The sequence below is a fragment of the Calypte anna genome, chromosome 1 (assembly GCF_003957555.1).
Source record: "Calypte anna isolate BGI_N300 chromosome 1, bCalAnn1_v1.p, whole genome shotgun sequence".
NCBI lineage: Eukaryota > Metazoa > Chordata > Aves > Apodiformes > Trochilidae > Calypte > Calypte anna.
In genome coordinates this window covers 179,417,671-179,443,987 of record NC_044244.1, presented here as the reverse complement: position 1 = coordinate 179,443,987, position 26,317 = coordinate 179,417,671, and the positions used below count along the sequence as shown (strand labels likewise).

General features: G+C 39.7%; 1 protein-coding gene across 2 annotated transcripts in view; it reads left to right on the top strand.

The window, feature by feature from the left end:
* The first annotated feature begins 4,151 nt into the window (after window positions 1–4,151).
* Window positions 4,152–26,317, top strand: part of SGCG (sarcoglycan gamma) — a 123,253-nt gene continuing 101,087 nt past the window's right edge. For both annotated transcript variants that reach the window (XM_030465344.1, XM_030465327.1), the window contains exon 1: window positions 4,152–4,347. The gene's annotated coding sequence lies outside the window, so the exon portion shown is untranslated. The remainder of the gene's footprint in view (window positions 4,348–26,317) is intronic.

The following is a 26,317-nucleotide window of genomic DNA, read 5'->3' as shown; positions in this document are numbered from 1 at the left end:
ATCCATGCTGTCACTGTGAGCTATTCCTAATGCTGACCTTGAGTTTCTTTATTGAGAAAGTCACTTAGACACAGTTACTGAGTAGGGATCCAAAAAAGACAAAGCAACTTGGCCAGTGAGAGGTGGATGGGGAACAGGGACAAGTGAGGAAGGAAAAAATGAACTCAACTATTTACTTGATGATACAGATGCCACAAACCCTAAACAAAGATAAATATTTCATTACAAAACCAAATGCCTTTACATTCATACGCCACTCATTGCTTATTCCATTATACAAGAAATCTGTCTTCAAAAACAAGTGAATACACAGTCACTCAAAATAAATGAGTTTTCTTCAGGGATTTTATAGTTGCCATCGATAATATGATATTTCATTTTCTGTGGAAAAGATTCTTATGCACAAGTTATTACTATACCTTTGAGTCTAGGTGATCAACACATCATGTTCTACTGCTGTCTCGGTAATCAAAACATATTGTGAACATTTTACTAGCACCAATATTTTAAAAACCATATTTTGGATGTTGAAATCCATGTATATTATGGTATGTAAGCAAGTATATACTTTAAGAAAATGCCTAAATTTTCCACTGATTTTGATTTAACTTGTTAGTGTATGCAGGAAAATAATCTGCAGTACAATACCTCAAATTCAGAGACATATCAGTTCAAGGGAGCAAAGAAATGTGTTACACACAATACAGACAGATAACAAACAGCACTCTGAGTGGTGCCTTTCACAAAATATTTCATGATTAGCTACAGATCTTCATAATAACTAGCAAGAAACAGGGACAACGAAGTCCAGAAATAACTTGAAAATATTCATTTTTCCTTTTTTCATATGTGCAGTTTTCATCAGTTCTGGGCAGCAGTCCCACAGGTAACTCCCAGGGACCTTCCAACTCCTATGAACAACCAGCTAAGCATTTATTATTAACTATTATTATTTTCAACAATATTACAGGAGCACCTGGAAGTCTCGACTGGCACACCATTTTTACACAAGAGATTGCTACTAAAGTATCATACTCTAGCTCTCTAGTAACAACTTTTGTAAAAATATCTATCTATAAAAATATTTTAAATTATTTTTAGACATCGGCACAGTGGTAGGATTGATGAGCCACAAGAAGAAAGAAGGTTCTGCACAATAGAGGGCAGGAAGAATAATGAAGAGAGAAAACCAAAGGGAAAGATATGGATTACATAGTTCTACACTAAAGCAGGTTAGCTTTTTTTTTTTTTTAATTCACTCTATACTCTGGCTAGTCTGTGCCTACAATACTTTGATTATTGCAAATCACCCATACAACACAAGACCTGCGCCAAACACAAGTTCTCTACAGCTGTCCTAAAATAGCTGAGATACCAGGGGTTGGAAGAGACCAGAATGAGACTGACTGAAAAAGACACTTTGAGGTGTTGTAGGTCATGCCAGAAAATTACAGGAAGTTAATGGTGGAAAGCATTATTCCACACATTGATGAAAATCGGGATGACAAAATAAATTTGATGTTCAGCATTTCCTCATGTCTGCAGTGAATACTTCAAGAACAAACACCCTGTAATTTCTGATCATTTTATGGATACTAGTGTCTATCCCATCTCACATCTCAGTCATTTTCCACTTGAGGGGGACAGGAGCCATTCATGAACTGCCATCAGCAGTTCACTTCAGCAGCATGAACTTTCCCTCCCATCAGCAAACATTACAGTGAATCTGCATTCCCACAGGTGCTTCAAATTGGCTTGGCTAAAAACTCAAAGCTAAATACAGCTCTCCAAGGCCTTGGAAGACATCAAGTCTGTAGGAAATGTTGCTGTGTGAGTCTGAACTCACTGATCGGCAACTGTTTCAAAGGAGCAATTTTTAAATTAATAGCCCTGGCTAGGGTGGAGGACCTGGCTAGCCAGAGCTGAGCAGGGGGTGACACCTCAGGATGTAATAAGACCTATTGGGTGTAGGCTATTCCTATTCCTCTTCTCTGAGGGCCAGCCTTTAATGCTGGGACATTCCTCCAGGCACGACTGAGCCACCTTGATTGTATTTGTGAAGTACCTGGCTAAGGGGGCTGGAGCAAAGCAAGGAGGGCACCAGGAAGAAGATAAGAACTGATGACTGGGTGGAGACTACTCCCCTTTCCTGAGGGCCAACCTTCAATGCTGGGACGCCTCTGGAGGCACGATTATGTACCTGGCTAAAGTGGCTGGAAGAGAGGAGCATTGGCATCTGGAAGAACTGATGGCTGGGTGGAGGACTACACCCTTCTGCTCTCCTCCAGGCAGCCTGTCTTCTAATGACCCTGGCTGACCCTGACGACAGCTGCCCCTTCCAAACAAAAGGCACTCAGGGGTATATACAGCATGGCTGTCCATGCTCTGACTGGTGTTGTCTCTTGACCCACCTCCATTTCTGCACTGGACCCTCTCCAGGATCAGCGCCATCCTGAAGAACCTCGCTGGGCAGCGGGACCTCTGGTGGTGACTCTCTCTCTCTCATTCTTCCCACTTTCTTACCCTTTATTTCTCCTCTCTTCTCTCTCATTCTTTCTTACCACTTTTTTCTTTTAATCACTTTTTCTCTCTTATATCTTCTTTTCCTCTCTACCTCTTTTGCCTGGCTCTATATTTTTGCCAGTGTCAATTGTCAAATAAAATCTGCTTGTACTTGACCCTTTCTATGGCTGGACTTTGTTTCATGGGTCCAAAACAAAAATAAATTTTAATGTTACCCCGGACCGTAACAGTTGCTTTTACTGCTTCTTCTGGATGCTTAGGATCCACTTCCTAATGAAGGCTGTAAAAGCAAGTTCAGTTTGGAGAACTGTAATCCAACTCTCCACTACCCATGTGAGATGGGACAACTTACTGGAAAATGGCAAGATACACTGCCCAACTCTTTTGGAAAAAGTTTATGGATAGTTTCTATTCCATATAATACCAATGATCACTCATTTCAACAAAATACTTCCATGTGTTCTGCTCAGATTTGCTAGCTCCTTCAAGTTGTGACGTGTTTGTTTGATCTCCAGGTCCCTTCTTATCCAACAATTCCTGCAGTGCTTATTTCCTACTTTTTCAGTACTCTCATGTATGCATATTTTCCTAATTAAAATTCCTTTTAAATTAAAAATCCTTCCTCAACAGCTCCTTTGCTAGCCTCCTTTGCTCCACAATGAAGCAGCCAAACTTCTCCACATCCATCATCTCAACTTCACATGCACTTTGTCCCAAGACCTGTAAAATTTGGTTTCCTCAAGGCCCTTGTCATTCTCTTCACTTTCTAAACCCCTGTCTCTCCACTGTCATCACACATTTTCTCTTTTGTTGCCTGACAACCTTTTCCTTCCTGCTTTTGAGTTATCCCATTGGTATTTACTCTTCTGCCTTTCTGAGCACTCTTGTTGTAAAATGCCAGGGGAAAAAAAAAGTCTTCTAAAAGTCACTCTTCCATCACGAGCAATTTCCTTCATTATCTCCAAGATCCCTTTTTCTTCTCCCAAACTTCCCAATCCCATATTCCCAAAACGTCCTCAGGCATCTGCCCCCTGCTTCTTTTTCACCCTTCACATTCTCTGTCCTGCCCTGGCTCCCACCACACACTAAGAGCCTTTTAGGCAAACTGCTCCCAAACTCATACTTCCCAAACTCATACTTCCCAAACTCTCCTCTTTTCCACCACGACCCCAAACTCCGTCCCCGCCCGGCCGCTGCCCTCCGCCCATGCGCTCCCTGTGGAGAGCTGGGCGAGACGGGGGCGCCCCCCAGAGGCGCCGGGTGCTTCCTGCCCTGCCCTGCCCGTGGCGATGGGTACCAGGGTCTTGCTGACCGACAGAGACGGGGGGACAGGACTGCGGCTTGGCGAAGGGGACAGCGGCGCTCCGAGGGAGCTCCTCGTACAGCGCCGGGCCCTCTCAGAACCACCAAGCCGCTGTTGCCGCGAGGCCGCTGGGGTGGGGGTCTCGCCTCCCTCACGGCCGGGCGAGGGGTGATGCCGGCGGCGGGGGGAGCGGGGCTTCTCTCCGGCTGCTGTGCCTCCGTCCGGCGGCGTAGGGAGGAGAGAGGGGGGGGGAAGGGTAGAGCTCATTTCCCGCCCCCTGCTCGGCCTCTTCTCCTCCCTCCCCCGTTCCTCTTTCCCTCCCCTCCGCACGGCGAGGCTGCGAGAGCGGCACCCGCCCAGCGCCCGGGGCTGCTGCCCCTCCGGGACGGAGGAGGAGGCGCTGCCTGGGGGGAGGAAGCTGGATGAAGTCTTGTGCCTCAGGGCCCGTTCGCCAGCCCTTCGGGCATGAAGGGGACCGTGGGGATTCTCTGCCCTGCCCTGCAGCCAAGCGGGGACATCAGGTAACCGACCCGCACCCCTGAGCCGTACGCGCCTCGTCCCCGGCCCGGCTCCAGTGCCGGGAGAGGAGGGCAAGTGCCATGAGAAAAGTTATCCTCCTGCCGCTTGCCGAGGGTAGAAGGGCTGAGGAGGAAGGCGGGGAGGCAACCCTCGGTGTCGAGTTGCACAGGGTTCAGTCAGCGAGACCCGCTTTGCTCTCAGAACCTCGGGCGGGTCCCCGAGGCTTGTCCATTTCCGGCGGGGAAGGGCTGAGAAGCGGCGGGTGGTGCCGGCGTTGGTGCCGCTGGGACCCTCTGGTCTCGGCGCCCGCGGTTCGGCAGCGGGGTCTGGCGGTGCTGGGGCCGGCAGAAAGTTTACAGCGGAGGAGAGAGGCCGAGGGAAGCGGGAGAGAGAGCCTGCGAGTGAGAGTCCCCGCGGGAGGTGCGGTGGGACGGGGGTGTATCCCGCAGCCGGGAGGTGAGTGGGTGAGTGGGTGTCTGTACGCGCAGCCCTCTGACTAGGGGTATCCAACGCGGTTGCCAGGAGTGGTGCTGCCAGCACTTCCCTGAACTTGTTTCATTCACTATTGCGTGCTCAGCTGCCATTTGTCATGGAGTAGTAGGGTTATGTATCCGTAAAGCATCTTTACGTTGGCATCTTTAATGGCCACGTTTTATTCTCCTGTGAGATTTGCTTCCCTCCTTGTGTCATCTTAGGTATGTTTAGGAAAAGAAAACAAAGAAGTCTTAGCAGAGGGAAAAATGCATAGCAGTACACCAGAGAGTTCAGTGTGTTTGCTGTGTGATGTGACATAACGGTATATGCACTGCTGTCCTTGAATCAGACTTCGCTGGGGCTTTTTAGCTGAACGTTTGTGGATTAGGTATATATTCTTAATAAAATATATGGATTATCATTAACACGATTCGAGATTAAATCCCACTTTAAATATTTCACAACTGTTCATAGTTCCCCCTCCACTCATAGTTTATACAAAGGACAGTTAGACAGATGTGTATTTTTTGCTTAGTTCTTCTAAAATCATTTAAGGAATGGAAAGGGAGCAGACTGCCCCTAACTTGTGCCAGGTACCTTTGCTACAAAATGAAAAATCTGTACCTTCAAACGCCTCCTTCCTTACCAGCTTTAACAAAGAATGTACACTGCAAACTGCCCCGAGTGAGAGTGGAAAGATTTAATTTATTTCAAATAAGTCAAAGTCACTCATAGAGATTGTTCTGCACTAACTCCCTTGGTTAAATCAGTGGTGGTCTATCTTAAGAACTAACAACTACAGTTCTGCTGTGCTTCCAAATTTTCAAGTACCAAGGTAAGCCCACAATGTTTGTTGCAAAGTCTAAGGAAAAACTTAAGTGTGACAAGCTTGATTTCATTATACCAGAAAAGTATTTTTTGTTTTTTTGCTTGGGCTTTGTTCTATTGTTTTGTTTTGGGCCTTTTTGTTTGTGGTTGTTTGGGGTTTTTTTAAATAATAATAATAATATACCAAATTTGGAACCAAATTTAGGGAAGCATTCAAAAGCAGACTGGATTGAGCAACATGCATCTGTTACTGCAGGTAATGCCTTTGATTGTCCTCTGGCCATTTATAAGGAGCTGTACTTCAGGTGATTTGCAGATTGGGACTTTACTTAATAAACACTCAGTTATATTTCCTAAGGTTTGTCACAGTCAATGACCAATGCAGCTTGGAGACTATTTAAATGCATGCTCAGGTTTTTATTAGTGGACTTAGATTGCATTAAGCTGAGAGATGAGGCTGAGGAAAGAGAAGTAAAGGCATATATCAAACTTAAAATGCTTCCCACTCTTGTACATTTTGTTCTTTGGTGGTTTATTTTTTTGTTTTGTTAATTTTTCCATTGTCAGCTTCAAATATAACCACTCTGGGCTTTCACTCAAGATTTTATTAAACATTTGAAACCAATCTATTGTAAAATGTTCTATTGTTTGTACTTCCTTAAAAAGGATGGGTGACTAAAAATTGCTGTTTTTCTTAATAGCATGATAGTTTAAACTTGATTTGCATAGGAAGTGAGTATGTGTAGTATATAAAAAGGTGTCGTTGTAAACTGTCATTTACTAACTTTTTAACATGTTTTGTAAAAGTGGATGTACCGCTTGTAAAATGCTGGTAAGAGGCAATTAATGAAGTCATGTAGGGTCTAATTTAAGATTTTAAATACGGATTTAACATTTGAATTCCTATGGATTTACTTAGTCCTGTGAACTGGGTATGTGAGTTGATTTTCTTCATGTCGGCATCTCAGTTAAAGTCACAAAAGTACTGCTGATGCAGCAGTGCTTAATCTATGCAGAGGTGAAGTGGGGAATTTTGCCTTTTTATAATATACTGAAGCAAAATGCTTTGGTTGCTGAGAAGCTTTCTGTTCTGCTAATGCATCCAAGTCGTATGTAGCTATTGCTATCAAAAGCTGAGCTCATGTTAGAAGTAAGGAGCTTAAACATATCTGTGTGTTAAATAAATGCTCTTTTGCAGCATATGAAAGCTTAAGCAGTGCAAATGACTAGTTAAAGCAAGGGAGCCATGTAAAATGCTGTTAAAGTATGGAAGCGTGGGAAGTTTGATAAAAGGGAAAAAAGGGAAGGAATTTAGGAGTACAGGGGGTTTTGGACATGAGCTTTTGATGTAAAAAATATATTGCTATATTTTAAAGTCTTCTCTTGAAAGCTTCTATTGAGCCATGATAGATTTGTTACTTCATTGTGCGGCATGGTTGGTCTAGGTAAAATCATGGTGAAACTAGTTAACTTAGTATTCCTGTAGAGGCTGTTTCAAACTGGAATCTGACAGGAGAAAATTCCGTCTTGGTTAAAAGTTCAACACTTTGGCACTGGGGAGTGCTTACTGTAAATCTGTAGAAAGTGAATTTTAGCTTTTGGGAAAGTATTCCTTCTGGTGGCCAAAACCAAGTAGGATTCCTGCAGAACGAGCAGAGTAAGCTTTTTTTCTTTCCATGGTCATTCTTAGTGTTTTTCCCTGTCTTCTCTTACATCTCCACTCCTCTCAAATGAAAGAATCCCAATCCTTAAACTTTTCCTTTCATGTCACCTTTATCTACACCACTTGTAATTAGTATTTTTTACTGATTCTCTGTTAGAGGTGTATGTCTCTGAAAATCTTAACAACCTATATTCTCTTAAAGAATTGTTATTATGTTAAATTTGATGTCAAATTTACCTGCTTTCAGCTAATAAGTGGAAGGTTACATTTGATGGGGCTACAGAACATCTAATTATTTATTTTCCACTTCAATGAGGAGATTCACCATGATGTTCCAAATTAATATATTAGTCAGTATTGCTGTTGATTTGTCACATAACACATAGCCTCTGAAACTGAGGAATCACTTTTGGAAATTGTATCATAAATCATACCAAAAGTGCTCAAATTACTTAACTGTGGTTGTGCATTAAACATTCACTGTTTCTGAAGATGAACATTTATTACAAACCATTATGTAAAGGTCATAGTATCATGTCTGTATAAACCTGGAGAGACAGCTTCTGTGTCTTCTAAGGGCTGATCTATGGTATTTGGATTTTGTATAGTGAACACTATTACTTCTCATTATCATAAAAAAAATGTTTCACTGTGTTGTAAAAAAGTAGATAGCTTTTAGATTAGGAGTTTCGAGGAACAAGTTTCAAGATTCAAGAAACTGTAAAATGCATAAATTTAAAAACAGACAAAATAGCACATATGTAAGTTTATACTAAGCCCAGCAGTTTATTTAATTTTAGAAACAAATTCTTCACATAACTATCAGTTTTCACAAAATAAAGTCCCTCCTTTTAATGAAGAATTGTAAGCTAATTTGCAACATTATTTGTGAAAAATGTAACATGAAAAATCATAGCATAATACTGTTTCCCTGGCTTGATTTCTTTAGACACTTCAGACTTTGAAGTTTTGCGTGAAGATTTTTGCTAGAAGATTTGAAGACACCTGTATTTTTTTATAGAATTTTTTTAAAGAGGTGTACATATAGATAGATAAATACTCAGTCTTTTCCTGGTGCTGATTTCAAAATCTGCAAGTATTTGAATCAAAGGGGGAAAGAGAATTAAAATTGAAAGACCTGGCTGTTTAAATAAGTTTTCTTCTGTAATTTCCCACTCGAGTATAGAAAACAAACTCTGCAAAATCATCTGAGAAAGAAGGTTGTGACCAGTCTTGGAAAGAGGATGGTAGCAGCCATTATTAAGTCCAAAGGTGGACTGACACTGCCTCGTTTTCATTTGAGCCCTCTGTTCTTTAGAAAGAAGGTTCACTTTCTGAAAAACCATTTACTGTGCCTTGGCACTGGCCAGAGATGTCTTTTTGTCTGAAGTGTGAGATTGTATTATTACTTCTCATGGGACATTAATTGTTTCATGACCTGTGTTCTTTATGGACTGAGAAGGATGTCTAGAGGTCTTCCCATGATCTTTTCAGGCATGTTATGAGTTCACCAAGTCTTGTAAGACTCCTTCCTTCAGTTCACTGCAAGGTCATCCCAGGAAGTTCTTTGGACAGTGCGAGACAGGTCAGACTTGGTCTTGTCAGTGTGAAAAAAGTTCTCCTCTTTCTATCAGTATATACAATTCTTTGAGGCAATTATAGACACCTGTAATGTGACTCTGCCGGATTCATTGTAATGGCTTGAAACCAGTGAGTATTGGTGGGGGGAAAATAGACATTATGGTTGGGGAATTAGTTGTGTATCTCTGTGTGGTATATATGATAGTATCAGGTAAGCGTACTGTATGGTGGTGTGCATATTCCTGGTGTTTGGTATTCTTGGTATTCTCTAACTAGCATTTTATAGAAAATTCACTCTGGTAGCCTGAGTATTGAGTGATTATTCCTTTAGACATCAGGGCTTCCCTTTCCTGTCAGGTTAAGCAAACTAATGACAGTGTGCTGCTTCACTTTTCACAGGAAGTAGAAATACAGATGCTCCCTGCATGAGTTAGGACTTGTCTGAATAAATGGTCTTCAGAGAAGCAGTTACTTTGTTTTCAGCATTTTGAGTTTCAGGAAGTCCAACATTTTAGAGAAAAAAATTTATTGAAAAGGCTAGAAAGTAATGAAACCAAGTTTGTTGAGCATGCAACAGTAAAGAGCAGTCTTTACTGCTGAAGCAAAGCCTTAATTTGGAGAAAGAAAGGTGAGAAATATTCTAATTTCTGTTCTTACTTGGAAGAATGATGAAAGCAATGTGAATCACTTCATATGATGTGCATAGCAACTAACTTAATCATTGCCATCATAAAATACATATGTCTGATATTTGGACAGCATTTGATGCTTTGCCTTTAGCACACAGTTTTATAAACAGTTGAAGAGTTCTGAAGAGCAATTCTTACATTCTGCAAGGGAGGGAGGATTCTTTCAAGACTGTTTAATGGTTTTAATAAGTGATCTGTCTTCAAATGAAAAATACATGCTTTAAGGGTGGTTCCATTTTAACTGACAGAACAGAACTATCTCATATGTGTCTATGAATTATTTGTTGGTTTTATGAATCTCACTCTCTGATTTATGTTGTTAACAGCATCATCAGGAAGGATGATGAGCGGCTCTGTTCCAGTTACTCTATAATAGACAGGGAAAAAAATGTTTGAAATAATAAAAGCATGAGACACTCTGAAAACCATCATGAATCCTAGTGAAAGATGATCTTAGCAGCTCCTGTCCAATCCTCTACCGGTTGCAGAAATTCAGATCTTTTAGTGTTCTGGACTTTGACTCTTCTTTTTTTTCTGCACTGTGGTTTGATCATTTTTGAGGCTTCGTTCTTTCTAGCAAGGCACAATTTCTAGATAAAAATTCCTTCTCTGCAGAAGCTTTTTGTTTGTCATGTTGTCATCTGTTGCTTCCATTTCTTCTATGTAAAGTTCTATTCTACGAAGTGTTTTTGATTCTTGCTGATGTTTCCCTCCACTTCCTCCCCCTCCCTCATACACTTACAATGAAAATGCTTTTAAAGAGCTGCTTTAAAGTTTCAAGCAGTGGGCTTTCCAAGTTGCTTTTACCAAATATCACTAAGGTCTCCTTTCTAGCAATAAGAAGAGAGAACTTAGGTATATTCCTGATCTATTTGTCAAAAGCTTCGATATTCAAGAGAACTATCGGTAACTTTTCTCAAAGTTATTAAAGTATTTACTATCTGAAAGACAAACAGTTAAAAATCTGGGAAGGAATAAGAATAAATGGTTGTTTTTCCCCCAGTGAGACAGGTTACCAGTGAAGTGCTGGGATAAGAGATACTTGAAAATCTGCTGTTCGATGAAGTCTTCAGCTATTTGAACTAGAAAGCCAGTAGGAAGTTGAGAGCTTTAGCTGAATAATAGTTAATCATGGTAGTTGCTACTAAAACTGGTAGTTGCATTAAATCCTGGGCATGTAACTTTAATTCTCAGTAGATGCCAAGTAATTTCTCAAAGGATTTTTGCTGTAGCCCTTGCCTCAGTCATCTGGTTTTGAACCTGGTTTTTTTGATCCTCAAAGAGGACTACTGGAACTATTGGATATAACTTTCTGAAAATGTGTGTAAAAGCTCAGTGATTATCAGAAAAGTAGAGTATTGTGAATTATTAGGACAGGAACCAAGAGCACTAAAATATAAATTATATAGTGGAAAATGTTTCTGTTTACTTTAAGTATCACAGACACAATTATTCTCTGTCAAAAAAAAAAAAAAGTGTAAGGGAAGGGCTATACTTTCTGCAACAGATGATCAAACAGCTTATGGCTCATCATCTTCTAAAAGAGGTGCTAATAGGTAATGTCATAGAAGTCAATAACATTTCATGTGAAAAAAAAAGGGCTTCTTATTCACCATTTTTCATTGTGTGATAATATTCAGTGAAATTATCACCAATAAAATAAAACATTACTAAGGAGTTCAGGCTGTCAGACTCATTGCCACAGTATGGGGTAGTGGGCACATGTGTAAAGGACCTCAAAGCAGTGTTTAGATGGATGTACTGTGAGTTCACTGGTGGCTTTCAGGTGGAGATAGTCCAGAGGTAGTTTCTGGGCCAGGAGTTCTCTTAGTCTTAAGTGCAGAGTGTTAGAAGAACATCCCAGTAATTGAAATTTCAGTCCTTGACCTGTTTATTACACCTTTTTTCTTAAGTAATTATTTTATTAGAAACAAGATAGTAGCTTGATATACAAAATTTAGAGTTACATTCACCTGTATGCTATGGATGCTGTATTCAGCTGCAAATAGACATCTGTTTCAAAGGAATGTGTTCAGATAGCCTTCTATTTGGAACTAAATAAATTATTTTGTCAAATACAGTGTTTTAATTCAGGAATATTCAGTGCTTTTGTTCAGCTTGTGTATGGAAAGTTAAAGCACAAAATTAAGATGGTCTAACTTGCTTATTATTCCTTTGGACTAAAACATCATTAATAGTCATGATGTTAAGTTGTGGTACTGGTTAGTACACAAAAAAGGCCCCAAAACCTGTGGTTTAGAGGATAAGTAGTCTCCATAATCGTTGCTTTTTCAAAGGTAGAACTAGCAGGACATTTCAGTCAAGTTTTGCAAACAGTTTACTCCATCTATCAACAATGACTTTCACTGTTCCAAAAAGATTATTTCAAGCATTGTAGATCTGCTTCAGTTCTTGAAGCAACTGAACATTGCTTTGAAATCTCTGACAATACTCTAGTATTGCACAGGTCTTTATTGATTCTAATGCAAGGGCATACATTAAGAAATTGAAAATGCAGTTAAAGATAGTACATTTTTAAGGGGGATAGTTGGTTTCATGTTAAGACTAAACAGGTTTAGAATTCTAGCAAACTTAAGGCTACTGAAATAATTAATTCTATCCTCTCAAAAGAAAGGCGAAGTCATCTTTACCCAGACCAGCACTGGAACTCCACCTCTTCCACCCACCAGGTAAAACAGCAAGAAAAACATATGCATTTATGGGAAAAGGTCTTTTTTCTCTTAATTTATAATAACCTTTTGCTAGTGTATCCTGTCTTAACAGCAAATTTGACTGATAGCTGAAAGCAAAACGAGTCTCATCAGGCCTGCATCTTTAGGGGGAGTAATGATGCTGCTTCTGAAGTGTCTGGCTTATTGGGTTCTTAACTATATAATTATGATGTATGTATAATTTCCCTCTTTGTCCATCTTGCACCTACCTTTCCATTCTCTAACTCTTTTAACGAGAAGAACAGATTGTATTTTTTGACACAGTAGCCTTTGAGCAATAAAGGAAGTGTGTATGAGTATCCTTACAGATAAAGCAATTTTCATTCTCATTGCCCCCCTATTCCCATGAGTGAAGGTTGTTCTTAAATGTGAGAGAAATGAGATGTGTATAATAAAAGAAAATATCCCTCCCTCTCCTTAAGCGTGGTGCTCTCCATCTCTGTTATATTCTGTTTAAACCAGATGATAGTTAAATTTTTCTCAGTTTTGAGATTATATTTTCTTGTGGTAAGCTAATATTTTTTCTTGAAATTGTTGCTGTTTATCACACAACATGGAATTCTTTGGAATATTTTGAAAGTATGTGTAATTATGAAAGATTCTTTATGGGTCTGTATATAGGATTTTTATTTTTTTGTGTGCATCTGAATGATTGGTTAGCTTGCAGCCAACTCAATCAGTAACCCCAAGCCATCACCTATTGTTATTGTTTGCTCAGCTGAGTCCAAAACTATGCTAATAAGGAATCCATTCAGTTCTCCATCCAAGAAAAAAATGCAAGTGTGCCTAAGCATGCCAGTGAATTGTTGTCTTAGGTTGCTTATACACTTGGCATCTGTACGTCTTTGAGCATGCCAAACTTTTGTCTGTGGTGAATGCAAAACTGATTTAAAACGTTATATTGCCAGATGATCGTTTCTGGACATGCATTCTGATTCATGTGTTTTCTTTAGTCCTATCAATAAGCTGACGAACAAGAGCAGAAATTTTTTCCCGTTTTGCCAGCCCATGTTTTCAGCAGACGTTTGCTGCATCCACTTGTCTGGCAGGCTTACTTCAAGGTCCATGTCTATCCAGAAATCAGCTTCTCATGCAAATATCCAAGAGTTGAGACCATCTGTGAAATCTGCTTCTCATCTATCCATCATTAGGTTTTATTGATTGTACTGTCATTTCAGGTATAATATCTGACTCAGGGTCAGTCTCTACCATGAGTACTCCAGCTTCTAGCTTACTGTGTAAACGATGAGCATGAACTCAAAGATTCTTTTTGCACAGTGTGCAGAAATACTAATTAACAGCAGAAGTAAGTAAACTAAAAGAATTTTTATGTCTGCATTTAAAATCCTGATTCATTTACATTGCAGTGCTGTAAGGTTTTAGAATACATAGTGGGGCTGTACAAGATACAGTTCTGGATGAGTTCACTACAGGCTTACCTCACAGCCATGTCTATAATTTTTTCCTAGCATTTATGTTTTTATTCAAGTGGCAAAAAGACATTACAGATTTGTTAGTTGCTTAAAACCTGAATTTGTTGTGGCAGGTTGAGCCACTCTGTGTTTTTGCTGTCTGGCACTTCGGCGTTGCAACAATCATGCTAATATTGTTTACAGGGGCTAAGGAAGCTACAAATATTTTTGACATATTTTCCATATGAAGATTTTTCATAGGGATAAAGATCCTACTGAAGCTTCATCTCAAATACTAAGGTTTCTCTCAACTGCCTGTGCAAACAGGATCCTTTCTGTGAATTGCTTGCTTACTTACTCTGGAGGAATTTTGAATCCAGTTTCAGGCAGACACTGGCTGAGAAAGATGTTTATTTCAGCAAGTGCAGCTACTTAGAAGAGACTTAACTCAGAGTAAAATTACAAAAAAGAAAATAGGTTCTTTCCGAGCTCAAGCCAGGACAAAAGACTATTGCTGGCTTGATCTGTAGTGGTGTTCTTTCTGAGAAATTACTTCGGTCAGATTTCCCCTTTACCACAGCATAATTGTCAGTATCTATATTTGATGAATATTATGCTTGTATTTTAGCTGAGAAAAATCTCAGGAAAAGAGTTCTGAGCCTACTTTAAAAGTAGACATTTAGGTCAGGGTTCAGTTGACTGAAGATGGGCAGCTGGGCCCTATAATGTCCTATCTGGACAGTGTTTGTTGCTGTAGAAGAGTAAAAGGCTCCCATATTTGGTAGTTCCATGTAGATGCTTCAGGCACATCTATGTGTGTAAGCTCAACTATATTCCATATCTAGGCCTGTCTTCCTCTTCTTTCTGCCTGTAGTCTTGTAAGTTTGGAATCCAAGTTCATCAGAAATTTATTCATAAAGGGAATGGTTCAAAGTGGTTTTACTCGGTAAAATCCTCCAGGTTCTGGCAATGCATGAAATACTTATGTTGCCTCAATTGACCCCACTGATTCAAAATTAAATGTTTATCTTTTTGTGGTGCATAAAATGTTAGAAATAGGGAAAAAAAAAGGATGTCAATTAAAAAAAAGCAATAGATAACCTTAATTTTTTCCATTCTACCGTATTTTCCAAAGACAATGACTATATGAAAAGTATTAAGTTAACTACAATGATCAGCGAGAATATTTTAATTATAATGTCTGCAGTAATGTAAAAAAAAAGAAGAAAATACCTGATAAGTGGATTGATAGAAGTTGGTTGTAGTATCAAGCTATCTCTACAATCAGCTGTAACGGACATCACACAGAAGTTGCCTGATCCTGGTAATATTTGGAGAATTTCATTCTGGAAAATCAATTTATCCTTTCTGTTCACCTTTTTGAATAGCTTATTAACACAGACATTATTCTAAAAGATATATATCTTTTCCTCCTGTTAGTTTTAGATGTAAAGTCATCAAGCATTAAGGACATGAATTATGCTTTTTGCACAATCTAGGTCTTTAATGAGAAAAAAAATCATGAGATAAAATTGAGATGCTCCAGGCTTTTGTCATAAGAAAGCAATTGGTACTGCATAAGAAGTAGGGACAACTCATGAGATCTTCCATAGTCACAGAATGTTAAGGAAACAGAATGACTGTAATGAAAAGATTATATCTTCTTCTTGTAACATTTACACTATACCCTTTTCTCTAGAATCAGTTGACAGGAACAAGTGAGAAACGTGAACAGAAACTATGTGTTGATAATTGGGAGAACACAAAGCTGGTAAGGAAAAATGAGAGATACTCAAACCAATTTCATTTATCTACTCATAATGGATAATAAAATCATAATAATTTTCTTATAGCCTTTCTTGGGAATGGTATACTTTTATGGCAGGTAAAATAAGTCTCCTTTCATATAGAAGATATGTCTTTTAACATGGAAGAGATATCTTTTTCCCCTGCACTAGGCACTGGTGGGGCTGCACCTTGAGTATGGTTTTCAGTTCTGGGCATCTAACTACAAGAAGGACCATTGAGTTGCTGGAGCATATCCAGAGAAGGGTCCTAGAGAGCAATTCCTGTGAGGAGAAGTTGAGGGGACTGGGATTGTTTAGTTTGGAGAAGAGAAGGCTGAGGGGAGATATTATCACTCTCTCCAGCTACCTCAGAAGAGGTTGAAGGAAGGTGGGTGCTGGCCTCCTCGCTCAAGTAAATAACAGGACTATGGGACATGTCCTGAAGCTGCAGCAAGGGAGGTTTAGACTAGATGTCAGGAAGAATTTCTTTGCTGAAAGAGTGATCAGGCACTGGAACAGGCTGCCCAGGGAGGTGGTGGGGTCACAATTCCTGGAGGTATTAAAAACCTGTCTAGACATAGCACTTCAGGATGGGCTCTAGTGGGCATGGTGGGTTTTTTCTGGGTTTAAGTTTGGACTTTGGGATCTTAGAGTTTTTTTCCAAGTGTGACAATTGTGTGATTCTGTAAATCACTGTAGCTGATAATTTTAGGAATTAGGGATAGTTATGTGTATTTCAGTATGTGCAGTCTGAAGTCATTAGCCAAATATCTTCCTGCTAGATGGACTAGCATGTAAGAGATTGGCTACTGGTGAGCCATGGTCTGACAGGTGATCAGGGTTGATGGAGACAATGATATCAAACATTTCAGTACTGAGTAGCTGGATTCTCTTTCCCAGGCCTGGCATCTTGAAGCACACACAGGAAAAGAACAACACCAAAGTTTTCTATGTGGATGTCTAGGCTGGAATCCTTCCATTGCACATATATAAATAAGATACCTTGGATGTTGCTTTGACTAGGGCTGCATGCCATCTGGTGGTAAGTCACCATCTATGATCCTGAGAGTGATGGCAGAAGTCAGTTTTGGGTGTTTTGTTTCTTTTTTTCCTAAATTCCTGCAGGTGAAGAAAGAGAAAGAAAGAATAATTTTATGTCTGCTGCCTGAAAGGCACTGGTCTTACAGCCATTTGTAGTTTTGTAGTGTATTTTCTGTAAATCAAAAAGTTGTGCTGGTTTAGATGTCTTCTGGAAATTGGATTAAGCCCTTCAGAACAGCAATAGAGTGCCTTTCCTCTTTGCTAAATGTAAGATAAAGTCCTTTACCCTGTCCTTCACCCTATCCTTACACGCCAGTTGTGCCAGCGGTCCTTAGACCAGATCATGCCTGGAGAGGGGACTGACACTGGGAAAGTTACTAGAGCATAGAAAAGTGAATATATGTTTCTTGAGGTTTTGTGGCTGGCTTTTTGCCAGCTTACATGCCTTTCCCTCTGGTCCTTCATTCTTCTAACATGGATACTCTTGAATTATGAAGTGCTGGGCATTGCTACTTTTGTATGTGCTTCCACACCTGTGAATAGAAAATCTTCTCTTCTTTGCCTGATAATTCAGAATTAACAGCTATAGTATAGTAGACAATTAGTGATGTAAAGATAAGTAACATATCTGTGCATTTCAAAAATCACACAAATAATCTCAGTTTATACTATGAGATATGAGTATTGTTTTGTATTTCTATATAGTTTAAACAGCTGGAGGAAGCCACATGGTCACAGAACCTGTTACTTCTAGAGCACTTAACTGCCCCAGTATCTCCTGGAAGGGCAATGCTGCTCACCTGAAGTCACAAGACAGAGGGGTATTTGTCTGGTTACTAAAAAGAAAACCATGTCTCCCTAAATAATCCAGAGCATTTATTGCATCCAGGAGTTACTGGTTTTCCTCTGATTGTGGTTTAGCCACTGTAGGCAACTAAGCACCACAGAGCTGCTCACTCCTCCCTGGTGGGATGAGGAAGAAGAGTGGAAGTGGGAAAACTTGTCACTTGAGATAAAAAAAGTTCAATAGGTAAATCAAAAGCCGTATATACAGGCAAAGCAAAATAAGGAATTTATTCACTGCTTCTCATTAGTAGGTGGATGTTTGGTCAGTTCCAGGAAGGAAGGACTTTATGGTGTGTTATGGTTGCTTGGGAAGACAAATGCCATAACTCCAAATGGCCCTCCTTTCTTCCTTCTTTCCTGAAGCTGTTATTCTTGAGCAAAACATCAGATGGTATGGAATATCTCTTTTATCAGTTGGAGTCACCTGTCCTGGCTATGTCCTCTTCCATTTTTTATGTGTTCCCAGCCCATTCACTGGTGGAGCAGTGTGAGAAACAGAGTAGGCCATGACACTGTTCAGGAATAGCTAGAACACAGACCAAACCACTGTTTTGGTCTCATATCCACTGCATAGAACCATATGAACTGCTATAAAAAAATTAATCCCAGGCAACACCAGTACAGCCAGGTGTCATCAACCCATCTTGACCAAATATTGGTGTATGAACATTTCATCAGTGTAAGACTTTGTTCCATGATGGTTTCCACTAGTGTATGTTTGTAATCCATCATCCATCCATCCATCCACTAGGTGGATGGATGTCTGTATCCACTAAGTGGTGGTGTCTGTATGCAGACATCCACCAACACACTAAGTGGATGGATGATGGCAGAGCAGTGAACATAGTCTATCTTGAAAGGCATTTGACACCATCTCCCACAGCATCCTTGAAGCTTAAATGAAGAGGTGTGGCCTGGATGATTGGGTAGTGAGGCGGATGGGGAGGTGGTTGAAGAATAGAAGCTAGAGAGTTGTAGTCAATGGGATGGAGTCCAGTTGGAAGTCTTTCTAGTGGAGCCCCTCAAGGGTCAGTACTGGAGCCAGTACTGCTCAATATATTTATTGATGTCCTGGATGAGGGAGTAGAGTGTATTATGAGCAAGTTTGGTGATGACACAAAACTGGGTGGAGAAACTGACACCCCAGAAGTCTGTGCTGCCATTCAAAGGGATCTGGACAGGCTGGAGAACTGTATTACAACAGCGGCAAGTCTTAAGTCTTGCGTCTGGGAAAGAACAGTCCCAGGTACCAGTATAGGTTGGGGACTGAGCTGTTGGAGAGCAGCACAGGGGAAAGGGACCTGGGGGTGCTGGTGACTGGAAAGATGACCATGAGCCAGCAATGTGCCCTTGTGGCCAAGAAGGCCAATGGCATCCTGGGGTGCATTAGAAGGGGGGTGGCTAGCAGGTCGTGAGAGGTTCTCCTCTCCCTCTACTCTGCCCTGGTGAGGCCACATCTGGAATATTGTGTCCATTTCTTGGCCTTCAGTTCAAGAAGGAGAGGGAACTGCTTGCAAGAGTCCAGCACAAAGAGACCAAGATGTTTAAGGGAGTGAAACATCTCCCTTATGAGGAAAGACAGGGGGAGCTCGGTCTCTTCAGCTTGGAGGAGAATGAGGGGAGAGCTCATGAGTGTTTATAAATATGTAAGGAGTGAGTGCCCAGAGGGCAGAGTAAAGGTTTTCCCAGGGGTGAGTAATAATAGGACAAGGGGCAGTGGTTATAAACTGGAGCATAGGTGGTTCTGTATAAATATGAGGAAGAATTTTTTCACTGTGAGGGTGACAGAGCACTGGCACAGGCTGCCCAGGGGGGTTTTGGAGCCTCCTTTCCTGGAGACATTCAAAACCCACCTGAATGCATTCCTGTGTGCCCTGCTGGAGGTGACCCTGCTCTGGCAGGGGGTTGGACTCTTTCAAGGTCCCTTCCAGCCCCTAACTTTCTATGATTCTGTGATAATCACAGATACACATACCTGTGTGTGTATGTATGTAGAGGTATGTATGTATGTATATATGTACACACTTGTGTGAAATCAGATTTCTGATACATGAAATTGCATATAACTGTAATGGGAGTGTTTAGAAAACTGTCAAATCAGGCCAGTCTTAAATTCTAATGCAAAAACTGGACAAATTCAATTGGCAAATCAACACATAATCAATACAGTCTGTGCTAATTGTTAGAATTTACATCATTATCACTACATATATGAAAATATGAGTCTAACAATTCTATTCCAGTTTAGCTAAGAAGACATATAACCCAAAGGATGGTGGCACTGATGACTGTGGCCTTTTGATCCAGTCATTGAGATCAGTGTGAAATTTGAGAGAGCCATTTGATGAGTTCAGAAGAACTGAAGCAGGCTTGGTTTTTTTCATCTGTATTTTTTTCCTCTTCTGTACTTCTTCTTCTCTTTGCCTGTCTCCCTCCAAAAGGAGCAAAGGGTGTCTCAGCTGTTTCCTGATACCACTTAATGGATTTTCTTTTGACTTTCCAGTTGTCCTTCTTGTGTATTTGACAGGATGTTCTGCCTATTTGCAGCCCCCTATCTTTTTAAAAATCTTGTGCATATTTTGTTCTTAGGCAATTTGTTGTTGAAGTCAGCTTCCACTTACTGAGTATGGCAGAGCTTTGTGAGGTTGCTCACATTGTCAATCTACATCTATAAAGTGCCTAAAAGAAAGAAATTAAGACATTTCCTCTATATGTGTGTTTTGTTTATATGCATATTCACTACCTGTCCTTTACCTCTCCTTCAGAATTCCTCCTAGTAGGAGACAAGGAGTTAGAATGAATTGAGCATACAACGCCGAACATTGCTTTTTTTTTTTTTTTCCTTTTGTATTTTTCTTGCATTTCATGGCATAAGGTAAGGTGATGCATATTTCTGCTATTGCAAAAGGCATCCAGATGAAATGCTACTTCACCCTTATCTGTATGCAGACACCAACACACAGCAAGTGTGCACACAATTTGAATATGCATAAAGGATCCCATTTCAAAGAAATATACATGTGAGCAATATTTTCTGAACAGCAGGTAAAAAAAAAGCTTCATAAGATAAAAATGTACAGTGAAAGATTGGAAGACCTAGTTAAAAAGTATAACCAACAATTAAGAGCCTGATACATTTCCTTGATAAAAACATCATCTCTCTTCAGAAATGTTACAAACTTGTTTACACTGTGAAATACATCTGTTTAGTTTCCTTCTATCTTTTCTGTATTGAGTACTTTCATTTTCAGTACAACTACCCAAAACACTTATGAAAATATATTTTTCTTTTGTCTATTCCCTTGAAACAGAGATGAATTACATGATCTAGATGTTTGGATACTTGTAGTCTTTCATCTCCAGTCTAATGCCATGCAGATCATCCACAAAGTTCTTCGCTGTAAGAATGATGACTGCCTCAATCACCATACACAGGTTCCCAAAGTAGAGTTTGGAATTCCTTGCACTGACTCATTAAATAGGTAAATTTTGTTGTTATAATACCCTGAGAAGTAAAAAATGAGAAATTCTGAAGTTTCTGAAGTATGTGTCATGAAGGCAAAGCAGCCATGAGAAGAACCAGATAAAGCAAATGATTGTTTACTTTTTACTTGGAATCTGGCTAGATACTTTTGCTTTCAAACTTCAGGTCAACCTTTTCAGTAATTCCAGTTTAAGTTTCATTCTGGATATATGACATTATATGTCCTTGCATGTGGAAAATTGTATCAGTAACAACGATCTCACTGATTATATGTTCCTCGGATTTCCAGAAATCTTTTAAGAGCTTCCCCTAAACAGAAGTTTAAGAAACAAAACAGTCATGCATAATTTCCCAAGTACTAGGGTACTGGAAGGATAAACAGCTGGCAAAAACTTAAAGAACAGAGAGTAGGACTATATGGTGAATTTTTGCAGTGACAGAACATTGTCTTTGGACATCTGGAGCCTTCTATTTTGCGACCTATTCACATAACACAGGTCTTGCACAATGCACATGATTTGTACTCTCATAAAGAAGACCTGGAAAAAGGGCTTTGCAGGGCTTTGGAGGTTCAAAATTTCAAAAGAACTAAGAATTGGGATCAACTGAATAGCTTCATAAGGACCTTGTGATGCTGAGTGATAAGACTGTAGAATGACAAATTAAATCCATGTTGCAGAAATGTAATGTTAGAATAGAACATAATAGTTCAGTTGGAAGGGACCTTCAACAATCAGCTCATCCAACTGCTTTGAAAGACAGGAAGTCACTCAGTATGTTTCCATGGTGCTTTCTTCATTGCATCAAAATGCCATTAAATTAATCTAGGAAATTAAGCTCCTGGTGTATTGGTAGCTAGCTCTGTATTGGTAAATACTCAACATCTAAAGGGTGTTTTTTTCTTTCCTTTTGCATATGTAATCCCCACAGAATATTTTCCTATCTCTTCATTTCCACTGTGAGAAATGTTGTGTTGTTCATTGTTGCAATTTATCCTAAAATGTTTGTTGTTGTATTTGGGCCTGTTACAATTCCAGCATTTTACCAGTACTTGAATGACCTCCATAGTTGTACTCTTCAACATCTTCAGACTGTCTGGCTGTGGAGTCAGACATCCAAGCATTTCCCAAAATCTACAGTCACTTTGATAATGAAGCTTTTCAAACCACCACTGCTAGTTGTCTAATGCATGCCATGCTGTTAGAATACTTATATGAGCCCCCTCAAAGAAAGCAATTTCTAGTACAATTTCTAGTCTTTTCTAGCTATGTCTTTGCATCTGAAAGTAGATGATTGAAGGTGGCAGTGATGCAAAAAAGGCAGTGGGTATGTTCTGTCTCATGCAGTGTTAGTGGGGTAGGGATTAGAGCATTTCTCTTGTGGACACTGCAAGGGAAAAAACTTCAGTCTTTTATAATTAGGATAAATACACCCTTTGTTAAAATGCACTTGTGGATGACCCAAGGAAGGAACGTCGTTATGAGTAAGGAGAAATTTTCTCTCTTGGTTTTGAAAGCTACAATCATGAGAACCAGCTTCAAAAATGTAACTAAGCAGCAATATCAGAGTAAGGAAGAAACTGGAGCTACAACAGCCATTTCAGTTGAGAAGTTATGAACATGTGGAGTGAGGGTAAATATGCTGTGTTTATGAATGTTGATAAAAGAATTCCCATCTGTAATGCTGAATTAGAGTTTCACAGACAGGAGCTCAATGAAAAGAGAAGTTATTTTTGTCTTGAATTGTCCTATGGAAAAAGGTGTGAAATCATCTACTTTAGTGACAGATACACTGTCAATAGTATTTTGGTTTTATGCTATGTTTTTTGAGTATTTTTGTAACTTAGTTGAAGCACTTGAAAAGTAAATACAACACAAAGAAATTTTATCCCCAGTGGAGTTCAGTAGCTACTCTTCAAATCTGATTTTAACACTGAAAGTTAAATTTTGTTTCTAGAAAGTGGAAGATACACTATTTACAATTCAGGGAACTTAATGAATATACTTGTTAAAGAAGCTTTTACAAGAACAAACACCTTTCAAAGAATGCTTTTTTCTTTTGTTTTTGTTTTTTTCTTTTAGAAGGAACAGGTCATCTTGTAGCTATGCAGGATCCTTATGTTTATTGTTCCAATATTGGGACCTTGATTCTAGCCTCATGTTGAGTAGCTACTACAACAACGAGAGAACTCAGCAGGATTGATGCGGTACAGCAATATTTAGGGTTCTCCCCTAATTTTGTCTGGGACTTCTATAGGTACCTGCCTATACTTAATAAGTCAGTTGCAGAACACCTGGCACTCCTGTAACCTAACTCTACCAAGTCCAGTGCTTAAATCCTGTTCCTAAGTACCACATCTGCACATCTTTTAGACACCTTTAGGCATAGTGATTCAACCACCTCCCTGAGTAGCTTTTTCCAGTGTTTAATTACCATTTCCATGAAGAAGTTTCTTCTAATATCGAATCTAAATCTCCCATGGTACAACTTGCATAGGAGGATTTGAACTGGACCTATTTGAGAATGCAGAGACCATATGCAAATCATTGTCCCAATGTTGAAAAGAAAGCAAGCTATCTAAGATACAGGCTTATTTGAAGAATATGCCAGTAGTAGAAATAATATTTCAAGCCAAATAAAACCCACTGATATAATCCATGACAACCTACTAATATACTAGATGTATCTTTTTGAAAGTTGTCTTGTCAGATACAGACCAAAGTGCTAATGAAATGGACTGTAGTTGCATGAAAATTTAAATTTATGCTTACACTTACATTTGCCAACAATCCCACTGGAGTCTAGGAAGTACAAAAAAGTACATGTCCTAATTGTGGGTGTATCTTTGCAAGACTCTGGCTTGAGAAAGCAGTTCTGTCATTTTGAGTAATTTGAACACAGTGCAACAACTAAAGCTTCCTAATTAGTTGTAAAATTATTTAATGCATCTGTGAATGTTAAAACTGTTTAAAATGTAAGGCATGTAATCTATCTTATTTTGTCTGGCCTAGAGTGTAAACTACCAATGTGTGCCATATGTATAGACTTGTTTGTGTTATTTAGGAAAATCTATCAGTATTTCAAATTTTATACGATATTCACAGAAATTAGGTGTTTTCTTTATATCATTCTTTTTATTGAAGCAAAGGGAATGTAGCCTACCTAATGTGAAATTTATGGCATATTTCTTCAAAGTCCTTATCACAATGTGTATATACAATGCCTAATGCAAACCATTTCATATATGTTTCTGTATACTAATTCATGTCTGTTTGGTTAAAATATATAGATGAAATACAATGAGCTGTATACGATTTGTCCATTCTAAACCATGGTTTGAAGAATAAGCAAGTATTTATCCAAGACTGCCCACAATGTTATCTTAGATTATTTGAACGTGAGTGAAGAAACAGCATCGCTACCACCTGTTTCACTGAGAGAAGAAAACTGGCACTCACCATAGAACCACTGACTGGCAATGAGATGTGCTCTTAAATCTATTCTTATGAAATGAAAGACAAGGGAAGGATACAAGATCCTTTTGGTATATGAGCATATAAAATGCTGTTTGAGCAAAGAGATAAAATTAAATGCAGAGGAATCTCTTTTTATCTGTTGGTGGGTACTGTAGAGGTTACACTGTATGATCAGTTAGGACTGATCTCCTTGAGGAAAGTGCTATTGGAAAAGATCAGTGTGCACAGATTTCCTGTTCAGGGAGGGAGTCTTCCACACCTTAAAGGCCATTCTCATCAATCTGTAACTTGAGAACTGGTTAAACAGTAGAGCTCAGAGGGTCATGATCAATGGTGCAGAGTCTGGGTGGAGACCTGTAACTAGGGGTCTTCCCCAGGGGTCAGTACTGGGTCCAGTCTTATTCAATGTCTTTGTCAATGACCTCAGTGAGGGGACAGAACATATTCTTGGCAAATTTGCTGATAGTATAAAAATGCGGGAACTGGCTGATGGTACTGAAGGCTGTGCAGCCATTCAGTGAGATCTGGACAGACTGGAGAGCTGGGCAAAGGGGAACTTAATGAGGTTCAACAAGAATAAGTGTAGAGTCCTTGAAACCCCTATAGGGATAAAAAGCTGGAAAGCAGCTCCATGAAGAAGGACCTTGGAACACTGCTGGACAATTAGTTATCCATGGGACAGTAATGTGCTCTTGTGGTCAAGAAGGTCAATGGTATCCTGGAGTGCATTAAGAAGTGTGTGTTCAGCAGGTCAAGGGAGGTTCTCCTTATCATCTGCTCCTTATTATCTGTGAGACCACAGCTGAGTATTGTATCCAATTTTGGGCTCCCCAGTTCAAGAGGGACAGGGATATACTAGAGAGAGTCCAGTGAAGGGCTGTGAGCATGATCAGGGGACTGGAACATATGTTACATGAGGAAAAGCTGAGAGACCTGAGGGTATTTAGTCTGGAGAAGAGAAGACTGTGAGGGGATCTTAGTGTTTATAAATATCTGAAGGTTGGGTGTCAAGAAGAAGGCGTCAGTCTCTTTTCAGTGGTACCCCATGAAAGGACAAGGAGCATTGGACACAAACTGCAGTGAAAAACTTTTATACTAGAAGGGTGATGGAACATGGAACAGGCTGCCTGGAGAGATTGTGGAGTCTCTTTCTCTAAAGACTTCTAAGACCCATCTGGATGTGTTCGTATATGACCCATAGTAGGTGATTATGCTTTAGCAGGGAGATTGGACTCTGTGATCACCAGAGGTGCCTTCTAACCCCTGCCATGATTCTCTTGATTCCACTAGTTGATTTCAGAAAAACATCAAACTTTCCTACAATACTTTACCTCCTTGTCTCTGTATGGCCTTCACATGAGCATCATTACAGTCTGCCCCAAGGATTGAGCAACTTCCCCAGCATTTTAATTCAACTTCTTCCAGTTTCTCAATTTATAACCTGAAGAGGAGTCATTGTCTTCACCTTTCCCCAGTCACTTGGCCATATCTGTGTTACTGCAGAAAGAATATTCTTTGCTGCTGGATGCTGAATATTACAAATGCAATACTCAATTTGTCTTCTCTGACTTCCCAATCTTTGGTTAATGACATCTTCAGGGACCTAGTAATAAAAATTAGCATGGCTGGAGATGAATTCTCTTCTAGCACAGTTAATCAGGAAAGAGATGCGTATTAAGTATCTACTAGGACTTGTTTCATAATATAAAAATTAAGTGGTCTGGTGTTGATGTGTTTAGCAAGATCAGAATCAAATTTTAAGCATCCTATGAGGCACGTAAAATCAGTTAATTATGAAGTGGTAATAACTATAATTAAAGAAGAAGCCCCAAAGATATGTGCGCATTGTGAAAAACTGAAAGGTTTGGTGTAGTGGAACAAAACAATCAGACGCCTCTGATTACCGAGAAGTGGGTGTGAGCGGGTATCAAATCCACCTGTGCCCAATTAGGGCAGGCC